Source organism: Petaurus breviceps, unplaced genomic scaffold (genome assembly GCF_028583685.1).
Source record: "Petaurus breviceps papuanus isolate PSGF00001 unplaced genomic scaffold, PetGlider_PUasm1.0 67, whole genome shotgun sequence".
NCBI classification, from domain to species: domain Eukaryota; kingdom Metazoa; phylum Chordata; class Mammalia; order Diprotodontia; family Petauridae; genus Petaurus; species Petaurus breviceps.
In genome coordinates, this window is record NW_027186446.1 from 2,011,777 (window position 1) to 2,037,416 (window position 25,640).

Genomic DNA, 25,640 nt, shown 5'->3' on the forward strand with positions numbered 1-25,640 from the left:
AAATGGATTATTAGTGTTTTGACATAGTGAAGAATTTAGAAAAGTATGGGGAGATATTAACTGATGCTTAGAAAACAAGTCATGAAAATAGTAACTATCACAATATAAATGAAAACAACAACAACAACAATGAGGTTTAATGTTACATAATTACTGTGACCAAGTTTGGCCATAAAGAGGAACTGACAAAATGAATTCCTTTCTTTGATAACAGATATAAGGGAGAGTGACAGAGTGTGGATGCAGAATATTTCATACTATGTCAGATGTGGTTGAGTGCTGATCATTTTTCTGAACTACTTATTCTTTCTTTCTTTTTAAAACTTTATTATAAGGAATATCTCTGAGTTAGCTTTGTTACAAAGGGCAGGGGGGGGCAAGAAAGATTAGACATAATCCAGCTGAACTCTCTCAATAGCCCCCTCAAAATAACTCTAAAATAATGCTTCCAATCAAATTTTGCAGTGACAGAACCAACAAAAGGTCAGGGTAAGACACATTTTTGACCTAAGGAAATGACAAGAGAAATTTATGACACAAAGATGGAAACCTCTCTTTTACCCACACACAAGGTGGCAGTAACAGCAGCTATAGTAGTAGTAGCAGCTTCCGAAGCTCTCAGTCCAGAGACAGTAGCAAGAGTGGGGGTGGAGTGGGGTTGGTAAGATAGTTGGTCAAAAAGAGATCACAAGAGAGCTTTTGCTGTCTAGAGCTGGCATTGACTGGCAACTCAATTGCCCATACAAAGTTTGGGTGACAGAGATAAAGAGGAGTACTGGGGATTAGTCATAGGAGAGTTGGGGCCATGCTTGCAGTTCCAAGGAAAAAAGAAAGCACTAACACTTGTGTCTGCAAATGACCAGAAGCCCTTGTGGAGTAAAGATCAGAGAACAGGACAGAAGAGCAGTGACCACACCTTTCCCAGATCATAGGAACTTGAAAGCACTGAAAACTTATGGGCCCCAGTATTAATCATAAAAAAAGCATTATGAAAAAGCCTAAAGGTTGGGAAAGTATATCCCCACCCCCTAAGTTGAGTAGAATCAAACTTTAACATAAAGTCCAAACTCAAGAAATAGACTCAGAAAATGAGAAAATAACACCCAAAAAGAATTTGGCTACAAAAGGTACTATGGTGGGAGGCAAGGCCTGCCATAAACTCAAAAGAAGGCAATGATGTGAAACAGCTATAAACATCGCCTCAAAAAATGCTAACTGGACCCAAGCCCAACAAGAATTCCTAGAAAACAATGATAGAAGAATTCTAGAGGAAATTTGGGAAAAGAAATGAGACTGAGACAAGAAAATTATGAAAAGAGAATTAACAGCTTGGTAAAAGAGGCACCAAAAATGCTAAAGAAAGTGACTCTTTAATATTGAGAGAAGGAGAAAGGGAGAGATGGAATGGGGTAAATTATCTTATATAAGAGAGGCAAGAGAAAACTGTTACAATGAAGAGGAAAAGCAGAGAGGTAAAAGGGAATGAGTGAACCTTAGTCTCATTGAATTTGGTTTAAGGAGGAAATAACATACACACTCAATTTGGTATTTTACTCTACAGGTAAGTAAGGGGGAATAAAATGGGGGGGAATGCTAAAATGGAGGGCAGATTGGGGGAAGGGGTAGTAGTTAGAAGCAAACACTTTTGCAAAGGAACAAGTTCAAAGGAGAAAAGAGAATAAATGTTGGAGTGGGAGACAATGGAAGAAATATAGTTAGTCTTTCACAATATGACTACTATGGAAATGTTTTGAATAACAACACATGTATAACCTATATTGAATTGCTTACTTTCTCAATGAGGGTGGGTGGGGAGGGAAGGAGGGAGAGAATTTGAATCTTAGAGTTTAAAAAAAAATGTTAAATTTGTTTTTACATGCAATTGGGAAATTAAATATACAGTCAATGGGGTATAGAAGTCTATCTTGCCCTAAAAGAAAGTAAGGGGGAAGGAGATAAAGGGCAGTGATAAAAGGGAGGAAACTGAGAGAAGGTGTAATCAGAATGTATGCCATCTTGAGGTGGAGGGGACAGGACAGATGGGGACAAAATTTGATACTCAAAATCTTATGGAAATGAATTTTGAAAACTAAAAGTTAATTAATTTAAATTTTAAAAAATTTAAAAATAAAATAACACCTTAAGAAACAATTGGTCTAATCATAAGAAGCACAAAAATTCACTGAAGGAAAGAACTCCTTTGGGCAATTTGAAACTAATGATTCCATGAAACGCATAGAAGCGATAAAATTAAATAAAATGAAGGGGGTAAAAAAGTTAGGAAAAAAATATGAAATATATCATTGGAAAAAACAACTGACCTGAAAATAGTTCCAGGAGAGATAATTGTTAAATTATTGCACAACCTGAAAACTATGAGAAAAAAGAGAATCTAGACATCCTATTTCATGAAGTTATCAAATTATCAGCATTCCTGATAAAAAGAATAGAGCTGAACAGAAAATTTGACATTTAAATTCAAGATTTAAGAAAAGCTAGGTAAACATGAAATAGAAATTAAAAACATCTCAATACATTTATACTGTTCACATTCTTTTATCATTATTTGGGTAGTTAAAAGAAGTTTACATAGACAGAGAACATAGATGTGAATCAATCATGCCAGAATGCTAGAATTATCTAAAACAAATTGAATGAGAAAGAGGACAAAGAAAGGAGAGTTAGAAGGGGAAATTTTTCTCACAAAAATGAGGTGCTTAACAAAAAGCTTTTTTTGGAAAGGGGAAGTAAGAAGTGACAGACAATGCTTGAACCTCTTTGTCAATGAAATTTCTTCAAAGGGAGGATTACACAGTCTTTCACTTCTATATAGAAATATAACTTGAGCTGAAGTTGAAAAAAAAAGTCAGGAGTGGTAATCATGATCTCAGACAAAACAAAAGCAAAAATACACCTAAATAAAAAGGATAATCAAGGAGACTCTATTTTGTTAAAAGTGACATAGACAATGAAAACAAACTTTTTACAGCAAATTTCTTGATAAAGTCCTCATTTCTCAAATATATAATGAATATACAACTGAGTCAAATGAATAAGAGCAATTTCCCAACTGATAAATGATTAAAGAATATAAACAGATAGTATTCAGAAGGAGAAATAAAAGCTATCTCTAGCCATATTTTAAAAATGCTCTAAATCACTATTAATTAGAGAAATGCAAATTTAAACAATTTTGCTGTACCAAATCACACCTATCAAAAATGACAAATCCTGGGGAAGATGAGGATAAAATAAGTAAACTAATATAATGTGGAGTAGTGAACTGGTCCAACAACTCTGGAGAACAATTTGGAACTAGGTCCACAGGGCTATAAAACTGTGCATACCCTTTCACCTAGCAATACAGCTACTAGGGCTTTATCTGAAAGATAAATCTGAAGAGATCAGAGAAAAAGGAAAACAACCTACATGTACAAAAATATTTATAACAGCTCTTTCTGTGTTGGCAAAATCTTGGAAGTTGAGTTGATGATCATCAATATGGAAAGGGATGAACAAGCTTTGACATTTGATTGTGATATAGTACTATTGTGCTTTGGGAAAGTATAAGGGAATTGGTTTCAGAAAAAAAAACATGGCAAAGTTTATATGAACTGATGCAAAGTGGATTGAGAAGCAGAAGAATCTTGTGCACATTAGCAACAATGTTTCAATGTTGATCAAGTGTGAAAGATATGGCTATTCTAATCATTAATTACAGTGATAACAAGATTATTTCAAAGGACTCATCTGGGAAAAAATGACAGAATTGATGAACTCTTGAGTGAAAATGGAAGTTTAATTTTCTCACTTTTTGCTTCTTTTAAAAATATATTTTACATGATTTTACATGTATAATTGATATATTACTCACCTCATTGGGTGGGGGATAAGGTCATAGGGAAGGTAAAAATTTAGAATGCAAAATTTTAAAAGAAAAGAATGTTAAAAGTAAATAATTTTTAAAAATATGTAAAAGAAAAGGAGTTAGCTACTGCATGGAAATCAGACTTCTGAACTAAAAAAAAAAAAAAAAACATCTAATAAGAAAAAATTAAAACAATACAAAAAGTTTTCAGTTTAAACATGATGACTCTCTGGGTCAATTGGAGAAGGGATATATTAAAAAATAAACATGATTTAAAAATCAAGTCTCAGTTAAAAAAATAACAATTGCTTTCAATTGGGTAGTCACATTCCCTTTAAAGGAAGTTTTAAATTGATGCCTCTTTGGAGATGTTGATGGAGAAGATTTGCATTTTGTTTTAGCAGTTGGACTAGATGATGTTAAAAGGTCTATTCCAAATCTGACTATAATTCTTGTGATTACAGAAAACTCCAAACTAGTTTAACAGATAAAGATAATAACCTTACATGTGTGCTTCAGTTGTACTGTATTCACCAGGTATGAAGATATAGATAAATCATGGGCCACTGATTCAATTAAAAAGATCTTTGCAGCTTTCATATACATTGCACCATAGAGTAAATAAAGTCCTTTTTATTTTCACTCTAATTGGATCTTCACAATAAGGTTAAGGGATAGTAAGGTCATGGAATAATATCTCCATTTTGCAGATGAGGATGCTGAATCAAAATGACTCATCCAATGTCGTGTAGCAAAAATTTTGACAATCAGAACAATGTCAGACCTTTTGATTACTAGTTGAATATTCTTTCTACTTGTTGTGGCTCATTTTATTTGAAATGACTAAGCCAAAAGGCTATTATACTTCACCAACCAATGGAACTATTTTGCTAATATTGCTGGTTTGTCAATCTGATCCTTAAGGGATACAGAGGCAACCTGGTTTACTTGTTGGGCTAACTTCACTATATCGTATTTACATAATAACTAGAAATTGGAATCATAAAGGCCCTTTGAACTGGACAAGTCAGGCTATAGATGTCAAAGTGTCTCTCGAATTTAATATCAATAAGGATAGATTCAATTCATATATATGTTTCTCTGCCTCACGTTTTCTCGGTTTTACCATATGTGCACAGATTAATACTTTGATGTATTTAGCATTTTCAACTAATTATACCTTGCAGTCTCATGTTAATTCCCATTTGAAATATTTGGCACAATTCCTCCTAATTCATTTATATTAATGAGGGGAGGATCCTCTGAGCAATAATCAGTTAAAAATCATGACTAGCTTGGTTAATAAATACCAGATTGGTGCGTGATATTGTATTGGCTTGGCCTTAATTAAGCAGCTTTGAAAACTGTACCAAGTGGGAAATGCTTATAAATTTCTCTTATAAAGTCTAGCTGCTCTTTTTTTTTCTACTTACAGCCCAGGAAAGGGGAAAAATAAGAATTTGTGACTTTGAAATCCCCTCATTTGTTCACATTTAAAGCATCTTATTATTAATTAAGATATAAAAAGGCATAAAAACGTATTTTTGTTGCTTTTGTACATTAGCAATTAAAAAAAAAAACCTTTCTTGGAATCCTACTATATGTAAGACTATCTTCTGGGCCTTAGGGGTATGAAAATGAATAAGACCTGGACTGTGGCCTCAAGCAATTCAGAGTTCAGTAAAAATGTGAAATACTTCCTTCATATATCCATAATAAGATAACTGGTTATCCACCCAGTGAAATAGATTCAAACCCTGGTAAATGGTTTTGTGAGTAGTTTAGAAGACTTAAAAAAAAATAACATGTGATTTCATGAGTTACTTTGAAAACATCTGGTGGTCAACCTTCAGATGAAAAATTTCTCTGCCTTGTCTTGTACTTGGACAATAGAAAAACAATCTATTTCTGAATCATTACTTGCAACTTTCAAGACTGATGTTACCTGCCAGAAGTTGTGATCTTCTGGCACTGCTTTTTAGGACACTTGGTCACCTCCACATTATAACAGTATTTTGGAGAAGCTGTTTAGTGGACAAAGGAGATAACTCAAAGAGAAATGCTTGTATTATAAAGTAGCATGAAAGATTCAACATAGCATTTGTAAGCCAAAGCATGTTTAAAAGACCCAGAAGGGCTCTATCATATTTGATAGGTCCTCTACAATGGATTAATGGGAGTAGTTTCCTCAATCATTAGATTAAAATTGCAAAGGAGGAGATGATATGGATGGCTCATGATTGGGGAAAACTACTCACATTGATGAATTCAAAGGTTTTATTAATTACAGTAACTACAGGGGATAAAGACATGAATAACACATTCCTGTCCTCAAACAGATTATACTTTCATGTAAGTGGAAAATGTTTACACAAATAAATATATAAGGATACCCCACTTAAAATGACTCTCAATCGATCCTATTTAACATCCATACAAATCAGCAAATTTTATGTTCCTACAACATGTAAGAATTTCATAATAACATTTCAGTTAATTTAACCTAAGTCTGTTGTAAAGTTATAAATCCTCAAAATGATTGGTGAGTTGCCTCTTCTTAACCCAATTTCTATAGAAATTACCTATCCTGTAAGGTCTAATATGCTTTTTTTCTCCCAGAATTTATGTATTTATTTTCAGTTTTCAGCATTCATTTCCAAAAGATTTTGTTATGCAAATTTTCTCCCCATCTCTCCCTTACTTTCACCCCAAGATGGCATGCTTACTGAATATTCCTTCCACTAGTCTGCCCTCCCTTGTATCTTCCTTATTCTGCCCCTTTTACCCCATTCTCCTTTACTTTCTTTTAGGCAGGATAAGATTTCTTTACCCCATTGCCTGTATATCTTATTTCCTGGTGCCATGTAAAAACAACTTTTAACAACTTTTTAAAACTCTGAGTTCCAGTTTCTCTCCCTTCTTTCATCCTTACCCACTTCCATTGAGAAGATAAATAAATCAATATAGTTTATACATGTGAGGTTATGCAAAATGTTTCCATAGTAGTCATATTGTGAAAGACTAACTTTATTTCCCTCCATTCTATGCCACCCCCCATTTATTCTTTTTCCTCCTTTCACCATGTCCCTGTTTGTTTCTGACTATTCCCTCCCCCTATGTGTCCTTCCTTGTTTCACTCTCCCCCTTATCTCCTTCTCCCCTACTTTCCTGTAGGGAAAGATATCCAATTGAGTGTGTATGTTATTCCCTCCTTAACACAAATCCAGTGAGAGTAAGGTTGACTCATTCCCTTTTATGTATGCTCTTCCTCTCCATTGTAACAGCTTTCTCTCACCTCTTTTATGTGAGATAATTTACCCTATTCCATCTTTCCATTTTTCCTTCTAATATATTCCTCTCTTATTCCTTAATTTTAATTTTTAGATACCATCCCTTCATATTCAGCTTTCCCTGTGTCCTCTGTCTATACATACACACACACAGACACACACAGAAGCAGACACAGGTACAGACACACACATATGTATGTATGTATGTATGTATACATTTCCTTCAACTATCTATCCTGGGAAAAGTTTCATGAGATACAAATATTGTCTTTCCATGTAGGAATGTAAACTGTTCAACTTTAATAAGTCCCTTATGATTTCTCTTTCCTTTTTTCCTTTTCTTGCTTCTCTGGCTTCTGGTATTTGAAAGTCAAAAATACTGTTCAGCTCTTGTCTTTTCATCAAGAATGCTTGAACATTCTCTATTGCAGTGAGTATTCATTTTTCCCTTGAAGTATTATGCTCAGTTTTGCCAGGTAGATGATTCTTGGTTTTAATCGTAGTTTCTTTGACCTCTGGAATGTTATATTCCAAACCATTTTGATCACTTAATGTAGAAGCTGCTAGATCTTGTGTTATCCTGTTTGTATTTCCACAATACTCAAATTGTTACTTTCTGACTGATTCTACTATTTTCTTCTGGAGTCGGGAACTCTGGAATTTGACTACAATATTACTAGGAATTTTGTTTTTGTGATCTTTCTTAAGAGGTGATCCATGGGTTCTTTCTATTTCTATTTTACCCTCTGGTTCTAGAATATCAGGGAAGCTTTCATTGATAATTTCTTGAAAGATGATTTCTAGGCTCTTTTTTTTAATTATGGCTTTCAGGTAGTCCAATAATTTTTAAATCATCTCTCCTGCATCTCTTTTCCAGGTCGATGGTTTTTCCAATAAGATATTTCACATTGTCTTCTATTTTTTCATTCTTTTGCTTCTGTTTGATAATATCTTGATTGCTCACAAAGTCATGAACTTCATTTGCTCTGTTCTAATTTTGAAGGAATTACTTTCTTCAGTGAGCTTTTGGACCTCCTATTCCATTTGGGCAATCTTGCTTTTCAAGGCATTCTTCTCCTCATTGCCTTTTTGGACCTCTTTTGCCATTTGTATTAGTCAGAGGTACTTCTAGGTACCTGTAAACTTTCCGTTCTTTTAAGGTGATATGATCAAAGGAGAGATGATGTTTAAATCCTCTCTTGGCTTGTGGTCTGGTCTATGAGTGACCACAAGCACTCTTTTCTGCCTTGGAACTAACTGTGCGGAGGGCTCTGTCTCCACAGTTGCCACAAGCTCTTCCATGCCAGTTCTCCTTCTCACCCTAGGAAGACCAACCAGGACTGCAATCCAGATCCAAGCAGAGCAAAGCAAGAGAATCCTGCCTCCATAGCAGAAAGAGATCCTTGCAGTTGCCCCACAGTCAAACCCATGATCCCCACACCATCTGTGGGTCTGGAGCTCAGGAAGCAGCTGCTACTGCTCTAACACCACCTCTACCACCCTAGGGATGGGGCCAGACTGCTCTCGTGCTCTTCTCTCACCCAGGTCCAATAGAGTGTTTCTCCAATGACCTCCTTTGTCTTCAGCATCTGTGGATTGAGAAGTCTGGGATCTGCTACAGCTGCCAGTGATTCAGTCCTCAGAAACATGCTTCACTCCCAGCCTAGTGTATTAGACCCTTCCTGTTGACCTGCCAGGCTATCTTCAGCCAGAAGTATATTTCACTTTCTCATTTTGTGGGTTCTGTAGCTCTAAAATTTGTTTAGTCATTGTTTACAGGTATTTGGAGGTGTTAGGGGGAAGAACTCAAGCACGTTTCTGCTTTAATCCACCATCTTGACTCCCGCCTAACACATTTTTGAAGAAATGATTAACAATATTAGTCAAGGCACGCCTGTAATACAAGATAGGTTGAGCCCTGTGGGAGAAAATAATAGGGACTCTAACATCACAGAACTCACAGATTCACAAGGAAGATGTGATATATAAAGAAAAAACAAGAGGGCAATGCAGAATGTGATTTAGGTTTTCTTTAGCAAAGATTTGAGGAAATTAGCTGCATTTATCCAAAAAAGTACTATGAAGTTGAAATAGTTAATAAAGAGATTTGAAAAATTCCTTGGCACTGCGAGGAGGGTTCCCTCTTCACAGCCACCACAAGCTCTGCCATGCCAGTGTTCCTCCTCACCCCAGGACCGCCACCTAAGACTGCAATCAGTGAATGCTGTGACCCTCTGCTTTCAAATACTCCTTGTCAATAGTGATTTAAACTACTGTTAACCACCTGTCAGGGAAGTTTTAGAGAAGATTTTTGTTTCAGATAGGGGCTGGATTAGATGACCTCTGAGGTACCTTCAAGTTTTGAAAGCCTAAGCATATGGAGCTATAATAATTTCATGTAATCTTTGAACTTGAGGTGGGAAATGGGATTACATTTCACAGAGTGTCTAGGCTCCAATTCAGGGGAGTTATATGTAAGAAATAACAAAATAATTAATTTTGCTAGACCATAAAGTAAATGAAGGGGAGTTTTGGGTTTTGGCAATAATGTGAGTAATTGAATATCCAAACTTTAGAAATTGAGATATTTCCAATTTTTTAACCTGAGAGATAAAAGAAATCACAAATTTTGAGCTCTAGTCTGTGAGGACTCAGAGCAGGTATGAGGTAATGGGCCACATCAAATTCTATATATTTGTGACATCAACCATTATCAACTATGACTTGTATAACCTGGTTACTTACAATCCACACAATAAACAATCAATGTTAATATTCTTATTCAAAATGTTCTCCCATGAAACTCCAAATTTTATCAGTTTTGAAGATCAGCTGCTTTCCCCCATAACACTGTATACTCCTATATGGGCACAGAGGAAACACCATTTGTGAATAGCTTTCACTGCTGCTTCCTGTTTTGTGAAGAAGCTGAAGATCTCAGTCTCTGGGGTTAGCCATCTGGCAACTTTTCCAAGAACTAAATTTGCTTACAATTTCAAATAAAGCATTGCCAGGCATTTAGACTTTGCTTGCTTTCCCTCACTCTCTCATAAGTACACTGTTCAATAATGTATTTGGAAAATGAATAATATACTTTGATGGTATAAGCTGGTCAGGAAATGTTTGTGGGAAGCATGAATGGTGAGACAAATCATTAGGCATTTCTTTTTTTTTCCTCTCTTTCAGTTTTATTCTGTTTCTCCTTCATTCTCCTGACTTTTAAGTTTGTGTGGAATTTGTTGGGGGGCTATGAAGCGGCATCTGTTATACTTTGTTTTTTTCCAGCATTTTTAGTGACTAAACACGGAGTGTGTGCATGAACCCATCCAACAGGTTAATGCTGAAAATTATTTTATCAATAAACAATAGGTAACTAAAATTAGTTTATACAAGTAATAAAATTAGCACTATAAAGGATCTTAGAAATCTTCTAGTCCCTCATTTTCTAATGAGGTAATGAAAGTTCACAGAAGATAATGAGTTACGCAGGATTTCACAGGATAGCAGGAGTAGAGCAAGGACACAAACCCAGGTCTTCTGACTCTCATGTCTAAGTTCTTGAAAATATTTCTGAGCAATGTATTATGGCTAGTAACTTTGTTTTAGGTATTTGGGTTACAACAGTTAAAAAGGCTGAATTAGGAGTGAGGAGGCTTGAGCTCTAGTGTTCTCTCTGCTATAAACTCATTTTATGACAATGCACAGGTCATTTCCATACTTGGGCTTAAGTTTCTTCATAAATAAATAATAAAAAAAGTTTTCCTTCCTCCCCCTGAAGGGAATTTCCTTTATTTGGTCACTTACTAAAAGCCAAATCCATTCAAGTACCCTCACTGATGTACAATGCAAATAAATTAAATGGAAAAATAAATATGTGACTATATAAAAGATGCTGGAGACCAAATACCTGCTGACAACTCTTTTGGCATTAATGATAAGGCAATATATTAAGGCAGATGAGCAATTTATTTGTATTGCTTCATTCCTTTTCTTGAGAATATTATGATTTTTCACAGTTAACTCAATCTGGCGTTAGATTTATTGTTCAAAGATTTATGATTCCATCCCTATTGCTCCTCCCATCAGTGCAGATTGTGGTCCTTCCATTCCTTAGTAGACAATCATTTCATGCCTAAAAATAATAGTTTTTATTTTTAATTTAATTTTTATTACATTATTTATATGATATATTAATGTATAATAATATTAATTTATTATTATATATAAATGATTTATTCATTATAATAATTATATCTTATAAACCTTCTGGTAATAAAACCTTTTTGCAGTTAGATATGATGGTCCTTGCACAAGAGAGTGAAAAAACACCACAATCTTCATAATCCAAAATTTTCCAACTTGGTAAGACTTGACAAAAATAGTGTTCTATCTTAATTATATTTAAAATAGAATGGGCGTGGGCTAGGTGGCACAGTGAATAGAGCACCAACCCTGGAGTCAGGAGGACCTAAGTTCAAATCCGACCTCAGACACTTAACACTTACTAGCCGTGTGACCTTAGGCAAGTCACTTAACCCCAAGTGCCCTGCCCTCCCCTCTCCAAAAAGCAAAAAAAAAAAAATTCTTCCAAAAAAAATAGAATGTGAGCTCCTTAAGGTCAGGTACTACATTATTTTTGTCTTGGCATCCCCAGTGCCTAGCACAATACCTAAAATATAGTAAGCACTTACTAAATGCTTGTTGACTGATAAAAGAATTCAAGGTTATATCTCATAGCGTGATTTGGAGTAGGGCTTAGATTAAACTAGTCACTTATCATGGTGAATGCTAAAACTCTCTTGCATTCCAGGAAGTTATATAGTAAAATAATAACAGCATGATATAGTAGAAAATGAATTGGATCTATAGGAATTAAGATAGCTGGGTGCAAGTTCCAGACATGTGATCTTCGACCTTGGCAATTTGCTCTATCTTTGTGTAGCAGCAAGCACCCCAAGCGCATCCTCAGGGTTTGCTGCCCATACAGATTCTTGGATCTGCTTTGTTAAAGGAAAGCAACTCAAAATGGGTTAACAAGCTTACTTTAATCAGTCAGATATGTATCGTTTACCTCATTCAGGGGAAAAAAGTTCAGCATCCCAACTTCAGAATATACAGACAGTATTATCAAGACAGAAACAGATCAAGTACACAGCTTTCCAAACTGTGCAACCATTACATCCATACCAAACAACATCTGGGTTTCAAAGCCGGGGGGCTCAGGACAACGGCTAGCCCAGAATTTCATCAAATCACAGAACACTTCTCAAAGTGAGCCCCCAAAACAAGGCCTCACATCAGAGCTTATATAGCCTTCTCCAGGCTCAGAGAATGTAACAACCTTTTGGACCCACTGGCCAATCAAAAAGTATCTACTGAAAAACAAGCCTCCCTCCCCAGGCTTCTGGTTACACTTTGTTGTCAGTTTTATAATCTGTAAAATGCAGGTTGTTCAATTCACTGATATCTAAGGGCCCTTCCACCTCTAACTCTGTCTCTTTATAAATAGCTTTGTATAGCTCCACAGATCTGGAAAAAAAAAAAAAAACCTGGAGCTTCAGACTATTCCACATGACAACTTGTGGGAAAGATTTCATAGAGGTTATACTTGCTCAAAAGGTTGGATGACCATATCTTGTTTCTCCCTTTAGTATAGTATGAAGATAAATGTATTATTGTTATACCTTAACTTATTTGGGGGAATGCTAAATAAATTATAGATATTGTTATTATCTCTATACTTTCAACCCTTTTTATTTTGTTACTTTTCTCCTCTCAGGAGAAACTAATATTGTTTTTATATGTTGTTAAATTTTGTGAGTTGATATTGTTATCCATTGCCTGTCTCTTTGTCTCTGTCTCTGTTATGTATGTATACACATCTAATATGCACATATATGTATATATTTACATTTTTATGCACATATGTATATATTTACTTTTTCTCAAACTACATGTAAGCAAAAAGTAAGACTGGTTTTATATAAACTGAATTTTATATTTTTGCTCTCCATCTTCTTCCCCATCATTGAGAAGGCAAGCTATTTGATATAGGTTATACAATGTATAGTCATGGAAAACATTTCCATATTAGTTATGTTGCAAAAGAAAATGTAGACAAAAAAATCCAAGTATAATAAAGAAAGTTTAAAAAAAAGTATGCTTCAATCTTCATTCAAACTTGAACATGTTTTTTTTTTCTCTGGAGGATAGCATTTTTCATCATAAGTTCTTTGGAATTCTCTTAGATCATTTTATTGCTGAGAACAGCTAAGTCATTCACAGTTGATCATAATATAACATTGCTGTTACTTTGTACAATGTTCTCCTGGTCTCTTGCTCATTTCACTTTGCCTCAATTCAAGTAAGTCTTCCCATCTTTCTTTGAAAGCATCATGATCATCATTTCTTATAGAACAATAGTATTCCATCACAATTATATCGTACAATTTGCCCAGCCATTGCCCAATTGATGTGCATCCCTTTGAATTTCAGTTCTTTGCTACCAAAAAAAAAAAAAAAAACTCCCATAAACATTTTTGACCTATAGGTCCTTTTCCTTTTTAATCTCTTTGGTGTACATTCCTAGTAGTGGTATTTCTGGGTTGATTGGTATGCACAGTTTTATAGCCCTTTGGGCATAGTTGCAAATGTTGTCCAGAATGATTGGATCAGTTTACAACTCTACCAAGAGTGCATCATGTCCATATTTTTCTACATATTAGCTACTCTGATACATGTAAGATAGTATTTCAGATTTGTTTTCATTTTCCTTTCTCTAATCAATAGCCATTTAGAGCATTTTTTCATGTGACTATTGCTAGCTTTGTTTTTTTCTTCTGAAAACTGCCTATTCATATCCTTTGAACATATATCAATTGGGAAATGACTCATATTCTTATAAATTTGACTCCATTTTCTATATATTTGAGAAATGAGACATTTGTCAGAGCAACTTAATATAAATTTCTCCCCAATTTCCAAACTAGTAAGCTTATAATCTGATTTTTTGAATACAGTGATGTCTAGAAAAATTTCCATTGGGGGTGAGAGAATGTTTGAATCTCCATTTTGGAATCATGTTATTTGCCATATTTCCCATCCCATATTTCTCTAGGGGATACTATTTCTAACCTGAAAAATATGTTGGACCTGGGGAGCATTGCTTATTACTCCTAACAGAGCTCTTTCCTGAAGAGGACTCTGTTATTCCCAAATATACCACATCATCCGTCCAGCTTCCTCAATTGACTTAGTCTCCTACTTCATTCCATGTTCTAGGTAAGGCTTTTCATTTTTCAGTGATTCTGTGGTGATGCACTCATTTCTAAGGACTTCACATGGAGTAGGCATCACACAGTGAAATACTTAACTGTTTAGGTAAATATTTGACATTTTAACAGCAATATCATTGTTGTCAGTGACCTATTTGGATGAAAGCATAGATGGGATTCCTTATCAAATTCTCAAGTAATGTGAAGCAATGAAGAATAGCTAATAAAAGTGAATCAGAATGACTAAAAATCATGAGACTTTAAATAGTGGGATATAGTTATAATAAAATTCAAAATAGATAAACATAACATTATTTTCTTGTGTTCAAATTATCAGTTACATATGTATAGGATTGATTAGACCAACTAGAATATAATTCTTTTAAAAAAGCCATAGGAGGGTTGAATGGATTCTAAAATCAATATGAATCAATAGTGGAATTCAAATGCAATCTCAGATTGAATTAATAAAATCATAGATGGCAACAGTCCTGCTTTCCTCTGTCCTAGCCATACCACGTTTAGAGTACTGTGTTCTATTTAAGGTATCAGACTTTTGGAAAAATATTGACAAATGGGAGCTCATTCACAGAAGGGAAATCAGGATGATCAGGAGTCTGGATGGATGCCACTAGAGAATCAATCATAGGAACATAGGAAATGCTCATAATAATGGACACTTAGATAACATGTTAAGTCTCATGAAGCATATTAGTAACAATATTTCTTTTGATTTTTAAGACAGTCTTATCAGGTAGATATTACGCTAATATTTTTTCCTTCCATCCTACAGATGAGGTAACTGAGAATCAGAGTGGCTTAGTAATGTGTCTTTGTATACATGGCTGTTAAATTCAGGAAGTAGGGTTTGAATACAGGTCTTCCTGAGTTCACTGCTACACTTCCCTGACTAGGGCGGAGGAGATTAGTGGTAGGCATAATGTGGAATGATTCTTTGACATCTCACTGTGGTAGGTAACCCCTTCATGGAAGTAAACTCCTGCATGATAGCATTCTTTGTTATTTCTTGACAACTTCTTCCTATAAAGTCTCCATATAGAATCTGCCAGAGGTACTCAGGAGTTTCTTTAGAATTTTGTTAAAATATTTTGAGGGTTAGCACTTGAGCTATTCTGTTGTCTCCTATTCATGACATACAAAAAGCAACTTTATCTCGTCAGAGTTTATATCTCTGGAAAGATTCTCATGCAGGAGAGGAATTCGACTTTTCTGGAGATCAATGAGTAGATGTTACAGTAAGGTGGATTTAGGTTCAAAATAAGGAGACATTTCCTCATGAGTAGAATTGCCTGAAAATATAATGTGCTGCCTTAGAGTTTATTATATTATGAAAGTCTTCCAATAAAGGAAGAAAGATGGTTGATTTAAAATGTACACATGATTCTTAATTTTGGCATGGCTTAGACTACTTGACCCTTAAGGTCTCTTCTGAGAATCCATGGGATTCTTTGATTATCTTATTGCTTTAAATACAGGCTTTATCTTTCCAACTAAGTTCCTTGATGATAGAGACCATATTATGCTTTTGCATATACTTGATCCATAGACATTTCAGGCATATAGCACGTCCCCAATGAATAAAGTTTTTAAAACCTTCAATTTTATAGTAGCAAGTAATTATTTATTGATTTCTCTGCCTCTCTTTCTCTGTGTCTCTATCTCTGTATATTTCTCTGTCTCCAACTCCCTGTCTGTTTCTAATGATCTTTCTCTCCTTGTCATTGTTTGTCTCTTTTAGGCAGAAATCTCCATAAGTTCTCTTCAATCCGTAGGGAGTTTTTTAGGATTGGCAAATGTGATTCTTTGATTTATTGGCCTGATCCTTTCCATTTTTACACTTATGGGACATGAGAACAAGACAGTCAATAGTTGGAGAGGGAATATTGCCATGATATCACCAATGTAGATAGTGTGTTGCTGAAATCTGTTCAGGCTCTAGATAGAAGGTCAAGATTTCTTAGTCGCCCCCCCCCCTTCATTTCCTCTGTCTCTACTGAGAGGAAAGGAGTTTCTCCGTGGAATGAAAGGGCCTTATCTTTGCTTCTTAGAAATCTGTTTAGCCATTTTGTGTTGAAATATTCTATTTGTATCCACTCCAATGTAATAAAAAATTTTAACTACCTGCATCACTAGCAAGGAGAGGGGGCAATTAGGAATGCCTCAGAGGAAAGAAAGATATTTAAAACAGAGGATCACTATTAACTGTGGGATCAGAGCCAAAGAGAGACATGTTATTCAAATTTACAACTTGACAGAGTAAAAAGAACATATTTAGCAGGACTTCTTTAGGAAAATAAGTCATTATTAGTAGTTAGATAGATACTGGCTGTGTTTGCATTGAGGTGGGCATGTTCCATATTCCTATGCTCAGTTTAAAAAGGAAACCACTCTTTCAGAGGGGGATGGCTTAAGGAAAGAGCTGAAAGGAAAGTTATTCCTAGGAGATGGAAGGAGTTCATTGATCCACATAAAGTTAGGGGATGGGAAGATGGATATATACCTACATAGCTGATCACCACCACAACATAGCAATCACTACTACCGTCACATCTACATAAATGGGAGAGTTTAAAAATCATTATTGACAGCAATGACAAGTATGCACCATGTCACCTAGGAGGTTTATAAAAATATGTTAACTTTTCTTTGTAAACTAGAAAATATTGATAACTGTTACCATCAATAATACTAAGCAATATTTATAGGCACAAGGTATTGTTGCTGTTTCTCTTTGTGTATGTGTGTGTGTGTATGTGTGTGTGTGTGTATGTGTGTGTGTCTGTGTGGAAGTGTGTGGGTTGAATGAGCATGCAAAGGAGCGAGCTTGTGTTTGCACATTGAAAGGAGCCATATGATTTCCCTTCTCTCTTTTGTGTTGGCCTATGGTGCCAGCTCCATGTGTCTTTTAGTTTGTGATATCATCAGCCTCAGCATCAGTGCTGCTGCCAAACAAGCACAGAAGCAAACAACAAAGTCAGGTCTAATTTCAGGCCATTGGGAATTATATTTGTCAGCAGTAGCCAGAATGTTAATGTAGAACTGGAAGGTTGGTGCTTGCAAGTACCCACCCTCTTCTCCCATCATCCTCTCACCTCTCTCCTTAACTCCTCCAAACCAAGAGACACACATATACACAAACTCAGTAAACAAAATGGCACACACACACACACACACACACACACACACACACACACATACAAAAAGGATTCAGAAATTGGGCGAGGGGTGAAATTGAATTAATCCTATGCTTCCTTCCAGGTCTGATATTTTTTGTTAAGAAAACTGAAAAAGAAAAAAAAGCGAAGAAGGAAGAGATGCATGAGAAAGAGGGAGGGAGGGATTGAGAGAGACAGAGACATACACAGAAAGAGACAGATAAACAGAGAGGAGAGAAAGACAGACACAGTTGCAGAAAGGTACAGAGGCAAAGATAAACATAGATTGGAGGGACTCACTCAGTTATCCTCAATCAATCAGTACCTATTTTCTTTCTAAGTCTTTGCTATCACAGAAATTGTTGGCATGTAAATGTGTGCGTGTGCATGTGTGTATGTGTGAATGTGTGTCTGCCTATGTGTATATGTGTACATATATAAATGTATGGGGTCTTTCCATTTTCCTTTAACCTTGGAGTGTATTTCTAATATTAATATCACTGGTTCAAAGCGAATTTACAGTTTTTACTTTTCTAGTATAATTCCTATAATTTGCAACTGCGTTCTAGAATAGCTGCATACATTCATAGTTCCATGAACAGTGTATCAGTGTGCCTAACATTTAGGAACAGTTTATCTAATATAGTCCAAAAAAAACCCAAAACCAAAACAAAAGCATGGCCTAGATATCAGGTAGTACCTGATTCTAGTTCTGGCTTTATCTCAGACTTACTTCATGCCTTTGGGTACCTTGCTTCATCTCTTTCTTCACCTGTCAAATAAGAGGGTTAAACCTTATGATCTTTAAGGCCCTTGTCAGCTTTAATTATCTAGGATATTATAGCTTTGCAGCAATAAAACGGAGGCAGTTGCTGACCTCATTTCTTTAGGTAACAGTTCAAGAATTAATAAGAAATAATTCATTTATTGTATCATGCAGCAAGAATTCATTGAGTGGCAATGTGTCAGGTACTGTGGGGGAAACAAAGAAATATAATATACAGCTCTTTCCTTCTAAAATCAATTTTCACATGAAAGATCTATTGTGTTCCTCTTGTAGGCTTATAACTCTGGCAACTTGTTCTAGACAGCCATAGTCTCCATTGCTGTCCTGACTAGCTGTTGTAATCAGGTGACTAGGGCCAAAGTTCTGATAACTGCTGACACAGGACAAACAGAGCTGCTGCTGGACCCTTCGTGGTCTGTGAATATAGAAAAGTATGGAGTAAAGATTGATTATGCTCCATTCTATTTTATGGATAACACAGCTACCTTCCAATGAAGAGCAGGCAGTCAAATAGGCAATCTAGATACATGATGAGGGGTATAAGACAAAGACGTGTAAGTACATGGATCCATGAGTCGAAATAGACAAAAAATCTTCTTATTAACAATAATAATTAAACATTAATTCTAATTATTTATTAATTTAAATTATTAATATTTTGAGTGGTAAAAAATAGAGGCCCAACCATTAGTTATTGAATGGTGTCTGATCATAAACTAGCAAACCATGAAGGAGACAATCTTATATAAGAAAATTAGGGAATTTGACGAATTAGAAGGGAAAGATCAAGAGCAAGACAATATGCAGAATACAATATATAGGATCCAAGGCTACTGAGCTGGGCAGCCATGGTCGATAAGCTTTTTTCTTGTGACCTGCTTGCTCCATGGTATTTTTAAGGTAGAGAGATACTGCATGAGACAGCAATTCCTTGGCTCTAAGGCACAACTCTTACTGCAATCCATTTTATACTTATAGGAATTAGGATCCAGATGGTGAAACTATACACACCTGAACAAAATAATTTACAAATAATTAAGGAAAATTAAGAAGAAGAAAAAAAGAGGGACAGTGTGGTAAATGGACAGTGAGCCTACCTTAGAGTCAGAAAGACCTGGGTTCAAACAATATCTTGACACATGCTGGATAAACCTGGACAAATCCTTTTACCTTTTAATGACCCAAACACTCTTAGGCTCTAAATTCTAGAACAGTTGCCTACCTTTATTGGTAGAGGAAATTTTCTTATACCATGATATCAATACAAAAAATAGCTAATCAACAGTACCAATGGTGTCATAATATAGTCTATGTTAAGTGTTATATGATAGACACAATTAATAGGCATTGGGCACTGTAGTATCGTGGAAAAAGCATTGGTTCTAGAACCAGGGATTTTTGCTGTTGTTCAGTCATTTTCAGTTATGTCCACCTCTTCATGACCCCATTTAGAGGTTTCTTGGCAAGATACTGGAAGGCTTTGCCTTTTATTTCTCCAAGAGTCAAAGAACATAGACTCGAATCATGGTACTGATGTTTAGATCTTGTGTGACTGTGAGCAAATAGCTTTTTCTGCTCTAGGTCTCAATTTTCTCATCCATAAAATGAAGCAGTTGGACAAGATGATCTCACAAGTCTCTTTTTCCTTTAGGTCTATAATACTTGTGGGAAAGAGAAGTTATTAAAGACTGGGGTGATTTTGACAAGCTTGCTGGCAAAAGTGAGAAATGATGAAAAGTTTTCTACTCTGTCTGATGTAGTCGAAAGAACACTGAAGTGGAATTAAGGGATCTAGGTTCAAACCCAGGATCTGATACTTATGCAACATTTGGTCTTCTTTCTGAATATCAGGTCCTTTTTTATCTGTATAGAACTTTAAATATTCCAGAGTACCTTACATTTGTTATTTCTTTTGAGCATCATGACAAGCCTATGGAGCGGGTAGTAGAGGTTCTATTATTCCCATTTTAAGATGAAGAAACTGAGATTCAGTGAGGTTAAATGATTCCCCTGTGATCACACATTAACTAAAGCGTCAAGGGCCAGATCTGAACATGGGCCATTCTAATCCTTAATTCGTCACTATTTTAATTCCATGACCTTCCCTTGAGAGTTCTTATAGAAAAGAATATCTTTTGTAAATGCTAATGTTTTTCCCAAGTTTGGGTAAGGACTATATCAGGAATATTTGTTAAAATTTCCATTTCCATTTATGTATATTTCCTTGCTTCCTGAAAGTTCTGAACATACATGAAAATCCTAGGATCATAGAGAAAGAGGTAAAAGGGTTCTTAGAGGTTACCCTGATCAATGGGAAAATTGAGATCAAGTGAGGTTAAGTGATTTGCCCAAAGTCACATAGCTATTAAAAGGCAAAGCCATGTTTAGAATCCACATAATTCAAAGCCAGGGCCTTGTATGATAGATGCTGCCCCTGCCTTTTCTCATTTGATCCTTACAGCGCTTCTGGGGAATAGGTAGTCCAAAACTTGATGAGGTAACTGAGGTCCAGAGGGGAAAATCAACTTGATCAAGGTCAAATAAACTTCTTACCTAAGATTTGAACTCAGGTCATCCCAGTTATTATTTTACTCACCCAGGGTTATTATTTAACTCAGGTGAAATCAATTTATCCTGGCATTCAATCAGAATTCCTCATGTTCCTCTGATTTAAATATACATTCACCTCAGATGAGAATTACCTGAGGCACATTGAGTAGAATTCATGGTTTAAAGCTGAGATAAACCCCAGAGCTACCTTTAACTTGCAGGAAACAGCCAGTCAAAATTGATTAACATGTGTCTCCTCTTCACTGAATGGCTGATCTCCATATAGAAATCAATTAATGTTAATAATACATAATCAAACAGTCTTTTAGAAATTTTCATAGAACAGTAACTAAAATGTTCATCTCCTCCATTCTCTTGCCAGAACTGCTGTGAGCCAAAACTTTATTCATCCTATGTAAATGTGAGGCTTGTGTGCAGTCCGGTTGTGGGCTCAGGCAGGATTTTTCCGGTGGTAGTTTTCTATCAAGCTCTGTCAGCCATTTGCTATTGGATTCCTCATTAACCTGAGCCTGGTCCCAGTGCCATGTGTGAGGTTGCACTATTAGCTGCTACAGATTGAGGTGGTAGCCGAGGGAACCTAGGTCAATAATATATGCAGATCGAGCCAGGGAGCAGGAAAAGTGATAGCTAAATGGAAAAGACTAGGGGCAGGAGGGAGGGAGATGAGGGAGGAGACAGGGGAGGACTTTAAAAATGACCCTTGTGTTTTCTGGGTATCCCATTTGAACCCCTGTGGACCCACAATCAGGTGATTATGGCATATACCTATTCATGAGTGCAGCATTTTCTGTTTTGGCCCTATACCACAAAGCCATTCATTTTAGTAGTTACAGAATGACTTGAGAATATTTTTCCCTCTCTTATTCTTTTGGAATAAGTACACCAGGTGAGGTAAACCCTCCCTTCTTCCATTCAAATATCGATGGTTTATATTTTGATTAGATGGCATGGGCTGGTTGAATACAATCTATGTTTGTGTGGTAGTTCAACATGAAGACCATGCCAACAGAATTCAAGTGCTGAAAGGTACTAGGGTCATGCATATTGAGATGGAATAGAATGTAAGAGTCTCTCTAGTCCAACCCCCTCATTATACAGATGCAGAAACTAATGCCAGGAGAGTTGAAATAACAAAATTACTTGCTGAAGGTCCAGAGGCAGTAAGTGGCAGAGCCAGGATTTGGACTAGGGTTCTGGAACTTCCAAGTTCAGTGCCCTTACTACTGTACTGTGCTACTTCCTGCCAAGATGGAAAGACTTGGAGAATAGCACTAGTGGTGGATTGTGCCACTGTCATTTGAGTGTTACAGGGAATCTCCCACAAGGTAATGGAATTGTTCAGTCACAGAAACTCACGAAGAACCATCTACTAAAGATGGTTGTAATTCAGAGACTCTACCAAGGAAATCAGAGATGCCCAAAGAATCAAATGAATCAATTATCTAACACCAACAATCTTTTTTATCTCTCATCTTTAAGGTTTTAGACCATTTGCCTACCAAACTATATTTTTAAGACTCTTTGATTCCCCACCTCCATCCCCTGGCGTTCTCTTATTTGTAATTGTAATGCGATAAAACAGAGCCTTGGTTGGTTTGGTTAGCTAAGCAGTGCTAGGCTCATTTTAAAGATTTTTAAGTCACTGAAATTACACTGAAATTCTGATCTTCCCCCTTTCACTGCCTTTTATGTTCCATGAACTCAGGAACTCTGTCTTTTGTGTATACTTATATGTTTACATGTTGCTCCTCCCAGTGGGATGTAATCTTTTGGAGGACAGAGACTGTTTAGTTCTATCTCTAGTAAACTGCTAATACAAAACAGACACTTAATAAATTCTTATCAAATTGAATTAAATCTAAAGTTTATTTTTTTTTAATTTTCCAAGTATTTATCCAAGTGTTCTACATATACTAGGTACTTAATGAATGTGTGTCAAATGAAGGAATATTTATGAATGAATAAAATGAGTTATCAAACCATTATATTCTTCTATTTTAGTTGGGTTGTTCTTAGCTTGCCCAATTCCCAGGAATAGATAGCTACAACATATGAAATGCCTTGGGAAAAGAATAAGAACATTTCCCTTCTGACACTGAAAGTGAATTTCTAGTAGGTCAGTACACTGTTTTAACCCATGCAGACAATATCATTCATTTTCTCTTCTTATTAATTACCCAGCTGAATCAACCACAGAGTTTCAGAGATGTTAGTACTGCAGAGGTCTAGTTCAACTTTTTCCTGAACCAAAATCTCCTGAATAACATCTCTAATAAATGGTCATTTAAAGTCTTCTTGAAGACCTCAAGAGAGAGGTAAGTTGCTATCTCCAGAGATAGACTATTTCACTGTTGAATAGCTCTAATTGGAAGGAAGGGTTTTTGTTTCATGTTGTTATTGGTATTTACATGGACCTGAATCTTCCTCCCTGACACATTCATTTTTCTTAGTTCTACTTTTATACTAAGCAAGACAACTTGAATCTCTTTTCCACCTACCAACTATTCATTTTCCTTCAGACTTCCCTAAGCTAAATATACATGGTATCTTCAAACAATGCATTGTATGAAATGATCTCCAGTATTATCATGACCACTCTGTTATTTATTTTTTATTAATATAATTTTAGTTTTCAATATTCACTTCCACAAGATTTTTGCATTCCAAATTTTCTCCCCATCTCTCCCCTTCTCTCACCCCAATATGACAAGCAATGTAGTATTTTGCTGATTGTTTCAGTTATTCAAGTGCTTTTGAGCTTTGCCTTTGATAGTAGCAAGTCTTTGTTGGAAACAGTATACATTGTCTTGCCCCTAATAGGCCTAAGGGATTTTGGAGACACTTCCTGCCTTTAATAGGCTTAACATCATCACATGGAGCCCATGGTGGGAAGAACTTGCCAAAAGAACAGAACCAGAAAGAGCAGAGCAGAGAAAAGCTTGAGCACAAACTGGGACCAAGCAGAACTGAGAAGGAAAATGCTTGTGATTTTAGCACTCTGTAGCATTCTGTCTGTTGATTTGTCAGACAAAAGCACCCTTTCTTGTTTTTAGACAGAAGTACTAAAAGAGAATTTTACTGCTGTTACAGAAGCCCTGGAACAGGATTTTACTGTTCTTATAGAAGCCCCATGACTTTACTGCTGATTTGTGTTTGATTTATCAGAAGGAAGCCTTGTCCATTGATTTGTGTTACTTTGCCAGGCAGAAAGTCAATTGAGATGCTAGTGCCAGCAGTGTGTTTAAACATTGTTTTAGCTCTGTTAAGCTTTGTCTTCCTAGAAACAGAAACTTCAAAGACCTTGGAATGGAGTAGTAAGCTGAGATATAGAACCAGAGCAGAGAGCTGCCTATGTGTGAATCCAGGCAAGAGCTGGGAGCAGACAATCCATGGAAGAAGAGCTGTGGAATTTGGAAGTCAACTTCCACCAGTTAAGATGAAAGAAGACTTTACCTGGGTACTCAATGCTGATTGATGATATTATAACTTACTGTTACCTAGGGGTAGATGGTGTTTGTACTTTCTGCTACCCCTTAAGGATGATCATTTTAAGGATGATTGGAAGCCAGCCTCTAGTTAAAACGAAGAAGACTTTGCTTGGGTACTCAGTGTTGACTGTGAGATTGTGACTTACAGAATGATAATTTTTGTTTTAAGGCAATGTGACCATAAAGATGGCAGAGTGAAAGCAGGAACTGACCTGAACTACCCATGAAACCTCTAAAAAGTGAATCTGATTGGATTTCAGAATGGTAGAATCCATTGGGAGACAGAGTGTGACAGATTTCCAGCCCAGGAAAGTGCAGATGGGTAGGATTTGTTGCACCGAGTGGAGTAGAGCAGAGTACAGAGCATGGAACACATGGGTTGCACCAGCACAGACCCAATCATAGTGGAGCCAGAGCAAACCCAGGCAAACTGACTCACCCACCACAGACATGTTTCCCAGACTTCTCACCACAGGATGGGGTGGGCTCTGTCAAAGCTAGGTAAGATTCAAGTGCAGGGCCTGGGAAGTGGCAGCAGCTACTCATAGGACTATCAACCCACAATCTGGATGTATAAAAATCACCTAGCTGAACATCCTGTAGTCAAGATGCCAGAGGAAATCATAGCTGCTCTTATCCCCTCTCTGACCTTGAAAACCCAGAGAATATTGCACCAGTATAAAATCCTAAAATAGTGGAACCAGCTAGAAGATTTGGAATCTAGAAGAAAGTCCTGGCTAGGGCCGTGCCAAGGCTAAAGTGAAGGATTAGAGGTGTCCCAACAAGCTCCATCTCAGTTGATCAGTGGGAGATCCTTATCCCAGCGAGGTGGAGTGAGTAAGCACTAACACCTGAAGTCCAAGTGTGCCTTTGCACAACCAGGGGAATCTGCAGACGACAGAGTGGGTTGCTCAGACAGCAGCTGAGCCTGCCTGAACTCTAGCCCAGGGGCACAGAGACAGAATTCTGAAACTGCCAGACCAACCCTCCCCACACCTTATACTGTAAGTTTCAGTGTGACCCCAGGGAAATGTCAAAAGTCCTGGCTTTGCATCAGTCTAGGCATTCAGAGGCCACAGCACACAAAGCCAATAACCAGACCCCAAACAACTAGCATAAGAAGCATGGGAGACAGCCCTTTGTACCCCGGAAGTGGAGATTTACTTTAAAAGTCAGGATATAGGCA

The 25,640-nt window shown here is 36.4% G+C and overlaps 1 long non-coding RNA gene across 1 annotated transcript in view; it reads left to right on the top strand.

The window, feature by feature from the left end:
* The window catches only part of LOC138173907 (uncharacterized), a 49,774-nt gene extending 24,582 nt beyond the window's left edge, over positions 1 to 25,192 (top strand). Inside the window, exons 3-4 of the long non-coding RNA XR_011171571.1 lie at positions 23,148 to 23,281; positions 24,248 to 25,192. This is a non-coding gene — a long non-coding RNA (uncharacterized lncRNA). The remainder of the gene's footprint in view (positions 1 to 23,147; positions 23,282 to 24,247) is intronic.
* Positions 25,193 to 25,640: the final 448 nt, after the last annotated feature.